We start from the raw sequence: 15,722 nt of genomic DNA, 5'->3' as shown, positions 1-15,722 counted from the left end.
TCTTTAGGAGTGAATCTCATTCAAATGATTTCTTTTTTAACACACTAAACAAACATGAGAATTGAAATTACATGGGATTTCTAATCACATGATTTTGAATATCATGTGATTTCAAATATGATTGTTTTTCATTTTTGTAAAACACAACCAAACATATCCTAAAAGGCTAAGCATGATGCAACCAAACATAACTTAGATGTCAGAGAGACGAAAATGTCCTCATTTGAGATTAGGGCTTGCTCACAGGCCATTGCTTCCACCAGATGACGAAAATTTCCTCGTATTGGGATTTAGGGTTTGCGTATGCAAATGTCATGGGCTGAGAGGGGTTAAGGGTCTTTCGAGCAGCTCCGGCGGAACGGAAGAGTGAAGAGATCTCGAAGGGAAGGGAAGGGAGACTCCGATCTGTTGCAGTCGAAATGGTAATCCTGCTCTCCCCTTCAAGTACATATCTCTGCGCTAGGTTCTTCTGATCTCGTCTGCGCGACTGTTTCTGTGACTGTGACGCAGAGGTTCCTCGATTCTCGTTGCGGTACTTGATTGCTTGTGGAGAAGGGAATTAGGGTTTCACGGTTTGTTTTCTTTGTGGATTTTGTGGTTTTCGTTGTTTATTTCGTGATACCACAAAGGAAGAGATGCGAGTAGTGTGGGATTAAGGTTTTGGGTGTGTTTTTCTTGTGGCTTCTTTTGATTCTGAAAAGAAGGATTATGCTTTTATATTTATTTCTGACATAAGAAGGAGATAGATGCTATTCTGAAAGAAGACCAGAATTGCCTTCAGTATCTTAAATGCCCACACTTGATTTACCGTTTGTTTATTTAGCTCCTGGAAGTACCTCCTTCATAATTGTGATCACTAAATAGTGATCTAAAGGATGAGATGCTCTAGTGAAAACGGGTTGATCTTGTTGAAAATCTTGCTTCTTCGAAGTAGAACTCCCTGCCTTATAATTTACCACGTCACTGTGAATTGTGTTTATATATATATTGATCAGCTCATTACATTTATCAGGAAGTTATGGTTTCCCTTCCATTCCTGCTTGTTCACCCGTTGACAACTGTTAATCTGAGGCTGTATGATTAACTTATACAGTTCTCACCTAAAATTCGGATTTCTGTTTTAGAAACTCACTAGCTTCCCATATTTTCACTACTGAAGTAGCGGCCTAGCATAGGATCCTATTATGATATGTTCCTAGAAATTATTTAGTTTCAGCTGCAGAGGATGCCCTTTCTTTCCAGTAGTGGAGATTTTGCGTGTTATTTCTGGAGAACTGCAGATAGAGGCAGTGGATAAAAATGTCTTCAGCCTATTTCAGGTTTTTTGCAAGTACTTCCAGAGTCACCAATAAGCTGTAGATACGATTCTCTCAAACTATTCTACCTGCTTATTTTTGCTGTTTGGTGACTTACAAAGAGCTTGACATCATCATCAATCAATTGACGTTTGCTCAGGAGAACCAGAATGCCATGAGCACTACTCTGGATTAATCTCAAACTTTGAATTGTGGCTGTTCAAAGTTTGAGATAATCTGCTTGGTGTCAAGTTAGTTTTTGTTATTGTGATGTGTTAGTTTCTAGGTTTTTATTTTTTTGAACTAGTATGCCCTCTAGAAGCTCTTTGGTAGCTAGGGTTATTGTTTCTTTTCAATTTGCTTCATTGATCCCATGTGAAAGTCATTTCTCAGTGGTTGCTTTTGTACTCGTAATTTTGTATTAGTCTGTGGTCTTGGAAAATTGATACTTGTATGCTCTCCCCTGTGAATATTTCTTTGGCATCTAGTTTGTTTGTTGTATAGTTTTGGCATGTGCATTCTTGCAATTGCTTTATTGATCTAAATTCTGCTTATCTCAGGTCTTTGTTAAAGCTCAGAAGACAAAGGTCTACTTCAAGCGATTTCAAGTCAAGTTCAAGAGGAGGCATATGCATTTTTTTTGTTTATATATGTAATTTTAAATAAAGGCTGCTATGTAGTACGTGGTAACAATGGGTTTCTTCTTTCTTTCTTTTTGAACAGAGGGGAAGACTGATTGTTGTGCACGAATTCGGCTCATTAATCAAGACGAACAAATACAACACTCCAAAATACCGTTTTGTTGTTCGATTTGTATCCTCCCATCCAAATATGGTTTTCTAAATTATATAACAGTGCATGTAAAGTTGAATACATTAATCAGTACTTGTGGATGGTACTATTTCTTTTTGTTAGCCCTGGAAATTTTGCTTCGCTTGTTTACTATTAGTCAAAAGCCCCGACTAGGCACTGCCTAGTCCTCCTAGGCGGTCTAGGCTAAGTAAAATGCCTAGGCTTTGCAATTTTGCCAACTAGGCACCAACTAAGGCACCTAGTCAGCGACTAAGCTGCCTCCGCCTAGGCACGAGGGCAGTTTAGTTATTTATTATTCATATATATATGCATTGTTATTCTTTTGTATATATATATATATATATATAATTATATGTATGTGTGTGTGTTTTTGTGTGATATGTTATGTGAAATCATGAAAACTTGCTTAGTTATTATATTTATGTGTGTGTGCTACTTTGCTTTTGAGATTTTTTCTGTGAAACATTGAAAGTATGCACAGTTAATTTTAATTAATTATGTTTTTTATATATGTGTTACTTTGGTTCTGATGATTTTTTCTATAAAAGCCTGAAAGCATGTTTAGCATTATGAATTATGTAATATATTATTTATATATGTATGTGTTATTGTGCTTATGTGAAAGATTGAAAGCATATTTTGTTGATTATACTGAATATGTTATGAATAATTTGAATATATATATATATATATATTTGTGTCTGTACAATTATATATATGTATATTAAATTATTAATATATTATGTGAAAACATGTGTAATTTTTTACTTGTGTAATGAAATCATCTTATTAGTAAAAGAATTAAACATAATTTTATGTATATTTTGTGTATTTTTTTATATTTAATTGGGGTGCCGACTAGTCCCGCCTAGTCCTCGACTAGTCTTTTTAGGGGTCTACCGACTAGGCACCGCCTAGCGCTTTTCACTACATAGCTCGTTTACTTTTTCACTTCAAATGTCAAGGATATGTACCTTTGAAATCATTCAGCCTGTTGTAAATTCTTAATCTCATGCTGTTCTTGTCTTTTCTCAGCATCTGTGATGTTGATACTTAACTGCCTTTTTAATTAGACTAACAAGGACGTTATAGCACAAATCATATCTGCCAGCATTGCTGGAGATTTGGTGCTAGCATCAGCATACTCTCATGAGCTGCCACGTTATGGACTGGAAGTAGGCTTGACCAATTATGCTGCTGGTGTGAAATCTCTCTCTCTCTCTCTCTCTCTTGCATGAGATTAGTTTTGTCAATTTTTTTTGCTTTTGTTGCTAGCGTACTGCACCAGGCTTTTGTTGGCTCGTAGAGTCCTGCAATGTGGAGGTATGTTTCCTGGTCCTTCAGGTAAACAAGGTTTTCAAATTCTTTATGCACTTTACATGATTATCTTGCCTGAATCTATATGGTTGTTAGCTACATGCTTATATTCTTATTTCTTACTTCATGCCTCAAAATTCATGTAGTAAAACTTGTGCAGCTACATGCTTGTATTCACACTTCGTAGCTTGAAGATTTGCATCATAAACCTTGTGCTGGGTTTCTGTCACAGCATGGAGTATAACTATTCTAATTAAGGTGCAAGCTTTTGTGGTTTGACGAATGACCATTGGTTGCATGATGGTGATAGGCCACTGGGGAGGACTTCTCTGTTGAGCCTGCTGAGAGTCGAAGGCCATTTCGTGCCTTGTTGGATGTTGGTCTCATACACTACTGGAAACCGTGTTTTTGGTGCTGTAAAGGTTCTCTCTCTCTCTCTCTGAGTGTGTCTTCTGGATTCTTTTGCTGCCCATGGAACTTTGTACTCATTATGCAAGCGAAACAGCTCCTGTACATTTGATTAAAACATAGTAGTTGTCATTCTCTGATTGTGTATTGTAAAGAATGTTAAATAAAAGTTTGTTGGCCGAAATGTACTCATATGCATGGCTGGTCGGTATCTTCTTGTCGTAGATATTTCTCTGTCATGCAATGGGAACTTATTTTCCGATATGTTTTCTAAAATGAATCATTAATGACTATCTTTTTTTAGAATCTGATACAAAATTTTCTTCCATTTCGTTAGAGTAAATTTACTTTTTCCCCGTTTCCTTGATTTATCATTTCAATAGTTGGCAACTGCGGTCACTGACTCACGTCCATGTTTAACGTGACACCTCTTGGCCTGTGACAGCATTGCTGAAGATTTCCTTGATTTATTATTCCTAGTCTTGGTGATTTATCGTTTCTGTGCAATTCTTCATGTGTATATGTTTGCTGTTGCTAATCAACCTTCAGCAGATTTTACTGGGAGACTTAACTCCTATTGAACAAGAATTAGCTGTGACCTATGTCACAGGGATTCGGCTAGCAGGGTGCCGCACCCGTGTCGACGCGACTCGACGCGGGTGCGGGTGCGACACAGGGTGCAGTCAACCCGATCCTGGGTGCGTTGACCGCACCCAGGATCATTAAGGTCCATTTTTTTTGGGATTTTTTTTTTAAAAAAAATTGCCCAAATGGCTGCGATTTTTTTTTTAAAAAACATTATGCTGACAGCTGCTGTCTGTCAGCTGCTGACAGCTGCAAAATTTGAAAAAAAACCCGCCTGTTCCCCGACCCCTTATATATATATATATATATATATATATATATATATATATATATATATATATATATATATATATATTACATTTTTGCCCCTGCCGCACCCCCGCACCCGGGTTTTTTGGAAATGCCGAATCCCCGCACCCGCACCCGCACCCGCACCCATGTGACATATGTCAAAACTGCTAAGTATAAATCATATAATAGTTTACTGAATCTCAAACATACCAACTATTCATTAGACCCTCATCAGGTATTGAATGAGATAGTACATAGCAAACAACAAAGAAACCCCATGTCTGAGCCATGTTGATCAATGAGTCACAGCCTATGTCACATGGGTGCGGGTGCGGGTGCGGGGATTCGGCACTTCCAAAAAACCCGGGTGCGGGGGTGCGGCAGGGGCAAAAATGTAATATATATATATATATATATATATATATATATAAAGGGGGTCGGGGAACAAGCAGGTTTTTTTTTCAAATTTTGCAGCTGTCAGCTGCTGTCAACATAATGTTTTTTTAAAAAAAATTCGCAGCCCATTTGTGCAATTTTTTTAAAAAAAAAAAATCCCAAAAAAAAATGGACCTTAATGATCCTGGGTGCGGTCAACACACCTAGGATCGGGTTGACCACACCCTGTGCCGCACCCGCACCTGCGTCGAGTCGCGTCGACGCGGGTGCGGCACCCTGCTAGCCGAATCCTTGTGACATAGCTCACAGTGATAAGTGGTTTGCTGAATTCAATAAGGAAGAGAAGCGTCTTGACTTTCATGTCCATCATAAATACATCTTTGGTGGCCATGTAGCAGCATATATGAGGGTATGAGATTACTGATCTAGATTGTGCCTTCCGAGATCTTGTCATTTTAATAAACATCGTTATCTTCCAGACTTTGATGGAGGATGAGCCTGAAAAGTATCAGTTGCATTTTAGTGAGTACATTAAGAGAGGATCAGAACCTGATGACATTTAGGAAATGTATAAGGTCCATTCTGCCATCCGTGCTGATCCATCTTTTGCAAAATCTGAGAAGCAGCCTCCCAAAACACAAGAGGTATGGTATTTGCTTTTTTTTATTGTATTATAGGAGCCAGTATTCCATTTTTTTCCTCTTATTATTGGGTATCATGTGCCAGTATTCCTTTTTTCGTTTTTTGTTTTCTCCCAGTGAGTATCATGTGCTATATGTTGCTTGTAATACTGTGCATGTAAGGGGAATCTCTGTAAGTGCCTGAAAGGAGGATCTCAACCCACAGATCTTCCTTTTGTCAAAGCCAGGGCTAGCCGCTCCATCCCTCTTATGCTCACGTCTCTGCTGAAAATGATGGATTAATCGTTGGGGATATGACACTCAAAAAAGGGATTCTTATATAAATGCTTACTATTGCAAAAAGGGAAAGTGCCTTTTCTTTTGATTAGGTTATGTACCCAGGCAGCGGGTTTGGAGTACTGAAGTCTATATGGATATGTTACTCCAACATGAATTGGGGTGCCACTGTTCAACATGATTAGTGTCAGAGATGCTAAAGCTTAAAATTGTGGACAGTTCAATTATATAGGAGAGAGAGAGGGGTTAAAAAGTACTTCAAAATAATTTCTCAAAATGCCTGTAATTTTAATTATAGTTACACAATTCTAAATCTTCAGTAAAATTAAAAAAAGCTTGACAGAGAGCTAAAATTTTTGAGAGTTTAAGACTAAGGATGAATAATGTCTGAAGTGCTACATTTACATTCAAGTGTCCAATAACATGGAGACAGCATCCAGAAGTGCCTAGGTATCATCGCCAGCATTGGTGTTGCTATGTGTTAGGCATGGAGACAGCTGGCTGGTAAATACAGTAAGTGTCAAAGCAATATAAGTTCCGGGTCTTCTTATTCCTCTGTTTCCTGAAATATAAGATAAAGAAGGTCGTTTTCCATTCAAGATTTGCAGGTTTCCTTGGTGACAATTTTCAATCTTGAAAGTCCTGACGAAAAGCACACGCATTCTTTACAGTTTGTATTTCTATATTTCTTTGTGCTCTTTTGTAGTTTTGGTATAGTCTGATTGATTGTGTTGGCACATCTTGTTATTTGTGAACATAATTTTTGCATGTGGAGGGAGAAGTAAAAAAAAACTTGATTAAACGTTTTGTGCTTACCTTGTTTGTTTATGCTCTCCCCTTTACACAGGTTTAACCTGAAAAAACTCACATATGAGGAGAGGAAAGAGAAATTGATAGAAAGGTTGAATGCCCTTAATTCAGCTGCAGCAGAGGATGATGAGTGAGGGAATGATGCCATTATATTTGTTATTTTTTACCTCTTCAACTATCTGTGATCTCCTTTGGTAATCTTCTAGTTGATTTTTTTCTTTTTTTCCTTTTTTGGCAAACACTGTCTAATGACTGGGCCAATTTTGAAATTCCATCTGATAGTAATGTGGCAAGATTCTGGAACTTTTGTTAGATAATGGGGTTTGATGTCAGGAGTGGGCTTTGGAGAGTATTTGATTGCTGTTTATTTGAATTCATCTGCTATTTGGTCAATGATAGCTTCTTATTTTTGGATGTTCTGTATGATAACCACCTTACAATGTCATGTTTTGTTCGGGGGTACTTTGCCTGTGTAACTGTGTTACTATCCTCTCATTTGGTTGAGTTATTGCATGTGCAAAGCTTGCTTACAGAAAGTTCTCCGTATATTTTGACTCATAATCGTGCTGTTGAAAACAAAAAAGAAAAATTAGTTTATTTGATTTGTAACTCCATCTTAAAGGGATTTTGCTATAAGGATTCCATTGACGTGTATCCCTGTGAAAACTATTCATGATGCAATCTAACCTAGATGAATGGATGAATGCAATTTGAGAAAATATTTTTTAAATAATTTATGAAAAATATTTGAGAAAAAGAATTTTTATGCCTTAAGGAACTTATATGAAATAGATTCTTTACGTATCCCTAGCTATGACTGCAAATATGTATTGAATATAGTTCATTTGATTATAAAAGGGAAAAATATTTGAAAAAACTTTAAAATATACAATGATTTATGAAAATGTCTAAGAGTGTAGGCCATTTGTGGCTTAAAAAAAGATGATAAATCTAGGTTTCGTTCGACGTGCCATTCGTATAGACCATAGTGGATTAGAAATATGCATGAATCATCATCCATCACACGAATCATATTATAAAAGAATAAAATATATGCAATGCAACCTATGCTAAGTAGGAAATTAAATTTTTATTTCAAATTTATAATTATAATTTACATAAAAAAAAGAAAAAAAATATACTCTTGAATATCCTTGCAAAACTAACAAACTTATTAGTGAAGATATGTCAACTTTTCCGGATTTATCCAGCAATATTTGGAAATTACTGGATTTATCTGAATATAAGTTTTTTTCATGTTTTTCTAAGATAAACATAATAAAAGATGATATAAAATTGAATAAATAATGAAAATAAACAACTTTGAAATTTAGAATTTTGAGAAAAATAACCAAAATGTCCCTGAAAATAAGACTATGGCCTTCAAATTAGGGTTTTCAGAAAAGTTTTTTGTAAAACTTTAGATTTAGGGCTCAAATGAATTCAAATAAACACCAAATCGGGTGTGGAGCACCCTAGCATGATTATAAACATGATCAATCATTAAAAACATAAAACTTTTTATAAAAATCGAAATATCACAAAAATAGTGATTTTTGTCAGTGTTTTACTTGAATCGGGACTTCGCGGATACCCTGTTTTTATGATCTAATCAAATAATATATCAAATGAATTCAAAAATATGTAAAAATTGACATGGATAGTTCTAATAACCATAAAATTAAACTGCATTCAAAAAAATATATTTTTGATGTTATTTTAATATGAAAATTGAATAAAATTCTAAAATACATGATTTTGCCTGCGAGCACGTACCTGTCACAGTGTCAGACCCAAATCAGGTATCAAACCACCACAGAAATTCATAAACATTTATAGAGAGATACTAAACAGATAAACAAAACTTTTCCTTTTTACAGATTGGAAAAATCATCTCCGGTTAGGGAGATATTGTTCTGACAGTATACGCTTGATTCCGGCGAATATGTAGCGAGTTGAAATAAACACATCCAGTTTTGGGTATAGGAAAATATAGCAGACAATGTTCAAAAATTATAAAATTTTAGCAAATGATAGTATATACACAGATGAAGATTCTCCTTTTTACGGATCATCGATCGGATCTTTGGTGAGGGAGATACGATTGATACATGTCTATCTAGGGTTTAGATAATGCATAATAGGCTCTGTGAAATCGATTCTGATTTATGTCAGCGGAAAAATAATCAACAGATATATAAAAAACTAAAATTTTCACAGGAAATACTAGATATGATAATAAAGATGCTTCAACTTATGGATCATCCATCGGATCTCTAACAAGGGAGATATCGCCTTGGCAAGTTGTTCTCGAATCCACAGCGATTTCACGGTTCAAAAAGCAGGGTTTGATTTTCTATTTTTTGACAGGGTTCCATAACCAAAACAATCCGATTTTTTTATAGGAAATCACTGGCATGTTCACAGTTTAACCCTAAAAAAATTATATATTTTTTTATAGAAACTTGAACATAAAATAACATGTTTTCCGCATGCCCAGAATAAAAAATGTGTATTATCATTAAAGCATATGAATAAACCTAATTTAAGCATGCAAAAACCATAAAAAAATATAAATAAAGCAATGAATCAATTTTTGATGCTTGAACATGTAAAATAAGCATTGATATGATGAATAAAAAAAAAATCAGGGAAAGCATGGTTGGGATTTGATTTAACCTCTAAAAGAGTGATTCGACCATCGAACAGTCGAATCTTGATCTTTTTCGGGCATTTTAGCATAATAAACCCATCAACAATGATTTCAACAGATCAAAAAATGTGTAGATGATCATGGGTGATCTGTAGATCACTTTTTTGGATCGTTTACACAGTTCTTGAACGAAAGAAAATGATAAAGATCATGCATAGAGGGGCGGCTATGGTGAAAATACTAAAAAATAAATAATAGAATTAATAAAAAAACATGAAATAAAATAAATAAAACTTAGCTTGAGGCTGCTGCAATGGAGGAAGGCTGCTGGAGGAGAGGATCACGAAATTTTGAGAGGAAGACAGGGTCAGAAAGCATGGTTGGACCCCCCTTTAGGTGCCCCTATTTATAGATTTTCCAAGCATTAATTAGAAGAGTTCTAGTTTGTCTAAAATTTTCTTAATTGAATTAATTAAGGGGAGACAGTTTTGGCTTGACTTTTCAACCCTCTTAATTATCTTAATTGAGTCCTAACTGAACTAAAACAAAATCCAAATATAGAGCCACCTATTGTGGGTCCACATTTGATTTTAAAGACTTTAATTTCAAGATTTTTTTAAAAACAAGGTTTTAAAAGGTGAAAATAAAGGTTATATTTTGAAATTAGTTTTGATTTTTTAAACTCTTAATCTAATTAGAACAATGACTAACCCTAAGCTAACCCTAACTCTTTCAACTGTGGTGCCACACAGAGTGGGCTCCACTTGATTTTTCAAAAATGATTTTAACACTTTAAAAACAGAGGGGTTAAAATGATTTTTCTTAAAAACTTCAAAAGGATTCCTAAACTAACTAATATATTTTTGTATTTTTGAAATATGAAAGATGTAAAATGAAATGAAATTGAAAATGAGGGTTTTACATCCCTACAGGGTGGGCCCCACTTGAAGAAAGTTGAAAATTGATTTGAAAATCAAGTTTAAGAAATAAAGGGTTTTAAAAAAGAAAGTTTTTTGAAAGAAAGTTTGAAAATAAAACCGAGGTTTTAAATCAACTAGTCTTAAATAGATTAAAACTCTTCCAGATGTGGCACCAACTATGTGGGCCCCATATCAGGGTTTTGTAAATTGAAATAAAGACTAAAAAGAGTTTTAAAACAGAGTTAGAATCATCAGATGACAATTGAAGGTTTTGAAAATAGAGTCCTAAACGAACCAAAACTCTAGACTTGAGTCCGAAACCAACTAAAACTTTGACATTCATGTTTTTAAAAGCTAAACGAATAGACTTTTGAAGGATTTTCTCAAAACTGATGAAAATAAGTCAGAAAATGCAGTCAGGGTTAGAGTCCTAAACCAACCAAAATTCTAAAATAGAGTCTTGAATCAACTGGGACTCTGCAAATGGACTAATTTTTGAAGGACAAATGAAAAGGTTTTCAAAACAAGTGAAATTGAAAGTGAAAATAAGATTCAGAATAGAGTCTTAACCCGATTAGGATTCTGGGACAAAATTCTAAAATTTTGAAACTCTTAAATTTCGGTTTGTTTTTGAAAAATAAGTGGGATAAAAGTAAAATGAGGAAATCAAAGTAGAGTTTTGGACCGATTGAAACTCTGGGGGTAGAGTCCTAAAATTTTGAAATTCTACAATAAAGTCCTGAAATTTGGAAATTTGATTTTTTGAAGATAAAGGAAGAAGTGTTTGAAAGATCCTTTCAAAAAAATGATGTCAGGATTAGAGTTCTAATCCAACTGGGACTCTGGAACAAAATCCTGTTCTGTCTAAAACTCTTGAATTTTGACTTCTTTCGAAAGATTTTTTTAAAAATAGGTGAAAATAACAATGAAAGGTAGAGTCCTGATCTGATTAAAACTCTGAAATAAAATCGTAGTCCAACTAAAACTCTAGAATTTTGACCAAAATAGAAGATTTTGACAGATTTTCTTGAAAACAAGTAAAAATAGAGATGTAAGACAAAGTCTTAATCTGACTGAAACTTTGTGATAGAGTCTTAGTTCGACTGAAACTCTAAGATTTTTGTCTTTTTAAAAGTTAGATGTGAAGGTTTTAAAAAACAAGTAAATAATAGGAGTAAAGGATGAAATCGGGATAGAGTCCTAATCCGACTAAAACTCTGGGACAGAGTCCTAGTCCAACTGAAACTCTAAAATTTTAGCCAAAATGAAAGATTTTCTCGAAAATAGGTAAAAATAGTAATAAAAGGTAGAGTCCTGATCCGACTGAAACTCTGGAAAAGAGTCCCAATCCGACTGAGACTCTAGGATTTTGGCCAAAATAAAAGGAATAGACAAGGGATAGGACTGCTTCTAGTTTAAAACAGAAATAAGATTTAAAAAAAGGCTTAAAAAGGTAAAAAGACAGAATCCTAATCTAACTAGGACTCTGAATTTTTGAAAAATACAGATGAAAGAAGTAATCTGGAAGCGACACCACCTAGATGGGTCTCATTCGAGAATTGAGTTCAGTTAAAATTGAGTTTAAAATGAATCCAGATCGCTTTCTAAAGAAAATATTTTGAAATAAAGGAATATAAGATCCCGGGGGTTAACAAATGGCAAACATCGATCTAAAACCCAGGTTTTGAAATTGATTTCGAAAGAAAAGTTTTAAAACTCGAATCTCGATTAAATATTTTGAAAACAAGAGTGTTGAATCTCGATAATGAGATGCAATGACATGCAATGCAATGAAATGACATGCAATGACATACAATGATGCGAGATGATATAAAATGAGATGCAAAAGGCAAACCCTGAATAAGGGATTTGAAGTCCCGGACCCCTTGCGGAAACAAAGAGTTGAACATTTATGTTCGGAGGTAAAGATTGATGATTTAAATTAAGCCATAATGGAGATTGTCTTTTGAAATATTTGAATTTGGGGTACAATTCAGGCTCTGAATGGCCCTGGCTCAGATATCGACCAACTGGTTTTCTGAAGGATTTAGAGAGTGGGTCCCAGTGGCAAGAGGAAAGGGTTTGTGAGTGAAAGTGAAAAATTTGGGGTGTTTACATGATTATTATATATAGTGATGACTCTGTATAGCAATTACTATAAATAGCAATTACTTTGTATACCGATTATTGTTATAGCAATTACTATGTATAGCGATTACTGCGATAACGATTACTGTGATAGCGATTACTATGTATAGCGATTAATTGTCATTTGATATTTTGTGTTACAGGTTGGTCAGAAGAGAAACAAAGCATCAAGTGAAAAACTGAAAGGGCGGTGTCAGTGGCTTGTAGTTCTGTCGTGGTACAGAAAGCTGAGTGAATATCAGAATGACCGATTATGAATGATGCACTTCGGCGGCCTTTTGGACCAACATTATTTTGAAAATTGCTGGAACACCATGACACCACCTTGTCAATAAGTGGAACCATAAGACGAATATGTTCTCGTTTGGGGTTTTTGAGATGACCATGACCCTAGAAGATGTGACACGGATTACGGGTCTTAAGTACCATGAAAGTGTTGTCCTAATAAGGGATTCAAACTATAACCCAAGGGACAATTGCACGACCCTTCTAGGAATGTCGATGGAGGAATGACGTGAGTGTATTTCTGGTGGAGGCAATTCCTCAACGATGAAAGTTTATTTTTTTCATAATAAATGGGAAGGTCGGTCTGCTGCATGTGCATTTGAAACAGTTGACCAAGAGTTGTACGACTTCCTTTATTTTTTTAGACTTACTTTATTTTTTGATTGTTCTGGTTCGAGAATAAGTTACTTGTGGCTGCAGTTCCTGAAAGACTTAGATGAAGTTGACAACTGGGCATGGGGTGCGGCTATGCTCGCACACTTGTACAGTCAACTTTACAGTGCGAGTAATGGTACAAAAATCATCGACGGGTTTTGACCATTTGTTTAAGTATTTGTTTATTAAATATTTAGTATTTGTGGACTAAGCTCGTTGAAGGTTATAGTCTTACTAATATATTGATTTTGTAGGCCTGGACGTGGGAGCATATTGTCGCCTTGCGTCCTCTGTGTGGCCCTACGGTTTGTGGTTTTTCCAGGATCGACCAATGGGCTTCAATAAATGTCAAGAAGGAAAATGCTCAGTTCATTTTAGATGGACTACAATTAAATGAGGTAAATGGTTTAAAATCTTTGTAATGTTTAACATTCTTAATTAATAATCGCTTTAAGATTTTGTATTCCTTAGTACAAAGCGTTATCTCCTTATCATCTAACTTTTATCAACGTAAATCGTTATAATGTTTAGCATTCTTAAGTAATAATCACTTTAGGATTTTGTCTTTCTTTATACAAATCGTTATCTCTTTAGCATCTAACTTTCATCAGCTTAAATCGTTATAATGTGTAGTATTCTTAAGTAATAATCGCCTTAAGATTGTGTCTTCCTTAGTATAAATCGTTATCGCATTCAACATTTTGCATGAATAATTATGTCTATATTTAAACCTCAATTTCGAATGTACAGGTTGTTTGGATCCCTATATAGATATGGAGGACGAGAACAAAGACGTTGTTGTTGTGGCTGCGAGACTGTCTGTTTGCGATATTTGACTCTTTAGCAAATGTGAAGTTGAGTTGCAACATGACAGTCGAGTACTCCTACAAGTTGGCTTGGGACAGTCGGTACCAAAAGCGCTTGTGCTATTTAGAAGGAAAATGAATAGTGGTGGGGGAAAGAACATGAATTGGCACAAACGCTTCAGAAAACAATTTGATAACTGGAACAAAGGAGGTGTTCATGTCATGCCATATGATTATAAAGAATAACAATATGATCCCAACTATTTCAAACAATATTGGCAACCCATGCGTTCAAATCGACAAATTGAGAAGCAACAACCTGAAAGTAAGGACGCTCTTGTCCCCGATCATGTCATCTTCTAGCATAGACGTAATGTCCCTCGTATCCCTTTGGCACTTCCTGCGATTTTCTCTGTTGTAGTACACGATAGAGAGCAAACACTGCTCCGAAAGGAGAATATATCGCTCGATAGAAGGTTTATGATGCTGGAGAGGGAGAACAAGGAGTTACGGAAGGACGTGCAAAATTTGAGAAGACAAATTGGGTCGCTGGTTGAGATGATTACCAGTGAATTTAATGAGATCAAGGGAACGAATATGCCACCGAATAAAGAGACTCTACCGAGAAAAAGAAAGAAACGATTTGTAGGTTTATCTGAGTCGTCAAGTGCTAGTGAATAAATATATTATGTGATTTGTGTATCCCGATAATTCTATGTTGTAATTCATTCATTCTTTGTTGTAATTATATAATTCTTTTCTTAATAAGTGTGACACAGATAGCGATTAATAAGTGTAATTATTTAATTCTTTTCTTACGTTTGCTGTGATAGTGATTACTCTGTAGCGATTCTTGTGATAGCAATTACTCTGTATAGCAATTATGAAGTTTTCATGATTTGTACTTACATTTGGTCAATCATATAACGATTACTAGTTTTGAGTTTATTATGTATAGTGAATCTTGCAATAACGACTACTCAGTATAGCGATTATGAAGTTTGCAATTATTACTTACAAGTAGTTAATTTGTATAACGATTACTGGTTTAAGATTTATTATTTACTGTGATTCTTGTAATAGCGATAAGTCAGTATAGCGATTATGAAGTTAGCATGATTTGTACATACGTTAGCTAAATCACATAGTGATTATTGGTTTTCAGTTTATTATTTATAGTGTTTCCTGTGATAGCGATTAATAAATATAGAGATTATGAAGTTACCATGAATTGTACTTACGTTTGCTAACTCATATAGCGATTACTAGTTTTGAGTTTATTATGTATAGTGATTCCTGTAATAGCGATTACTAGGTAGAGCGATTATGAAGTTACCACGATTTGTATGCAGGTTTGCTCAACCGTTAAGCGATTTCTCGTTTAGGGTTTATTATTTGTAGGGTTTCCTTTAAGTGCAAGGAACACCGCATAAGATTAGTTTTGGGTTTAGGGTCTAGCGTTTAGGTAAACGTCATCTGACACACTACTGGTGTTAAGCGACGTGTCATTCATTTACACGTACTAACATCATTGCGATGATACTAGCAAATGAAACGACATCTTTTATTTAATGTATAATTTAATTAATTTATTTAATATAATCTTTGGAGGCAGTATTTTTAAAAATGGGCAGGACGTGAAACAACGTGAAATGATTAACTTCGGTAGTGTGTTCCACATGGAACACACGATGTTTCCTTTA

General features: G+C 35.0%; 1 long non-coding RNA gene across 3 annotated transcripts; it reads left to right on the top strand.

Moving 5' to 3' along the window:
• The first annotated feature begins 324 nt into the window (after window positions 1–324).
• Window positions 325–7,366, top strand: LOC149840914 (uncharacterized). 3 transcript variants are annotated; one of them, XR_016431614.1, is made up of 8 exons: window positions 378–572; window positions 1,856–1,920; window positions 2,019–2,108; window positions 3,182–3,308; window positions 3,384–3,452; window positions 3,736–3,847; window positions 5,585–5,749; window positions 6,870–7,363. It is a non-coding gene; the product is annotated as an uncharacterized LOC149840914 (long non-coding RNA). The 3 variants fall into 3 exon arrangements; XR_016431613.1 differs by having other exon boundaries at window positions 325–422; window positions 3,384–3,847; window positions 6,870–7,366; XR_016431612.1 differs by having other exon boundaries at window positions 3,384–3,847; window positions 6,870–7,366.
• Window positions 7,367–15,722: the final 8,356 nt, after the last annotated feature.

This window comes from Nuphar pumila, chromosome 4 (assembly GCF_984573655.1).
Source record: "Nuphar pumila chromosome 4, dmNupPumi1.hap1.1, whole genome shotgun sequence".
NCBI classification, from domain to species: Eukaryota; Viridiplantae; Streptophyta; class Magnoliopsida; order Nymphaeales; family Nymphaeaceae; genus Nuphar; species Nuphar pumila.
This window is presented reverse-complemented; position numbering and strand designations above follow the sequence as displayed.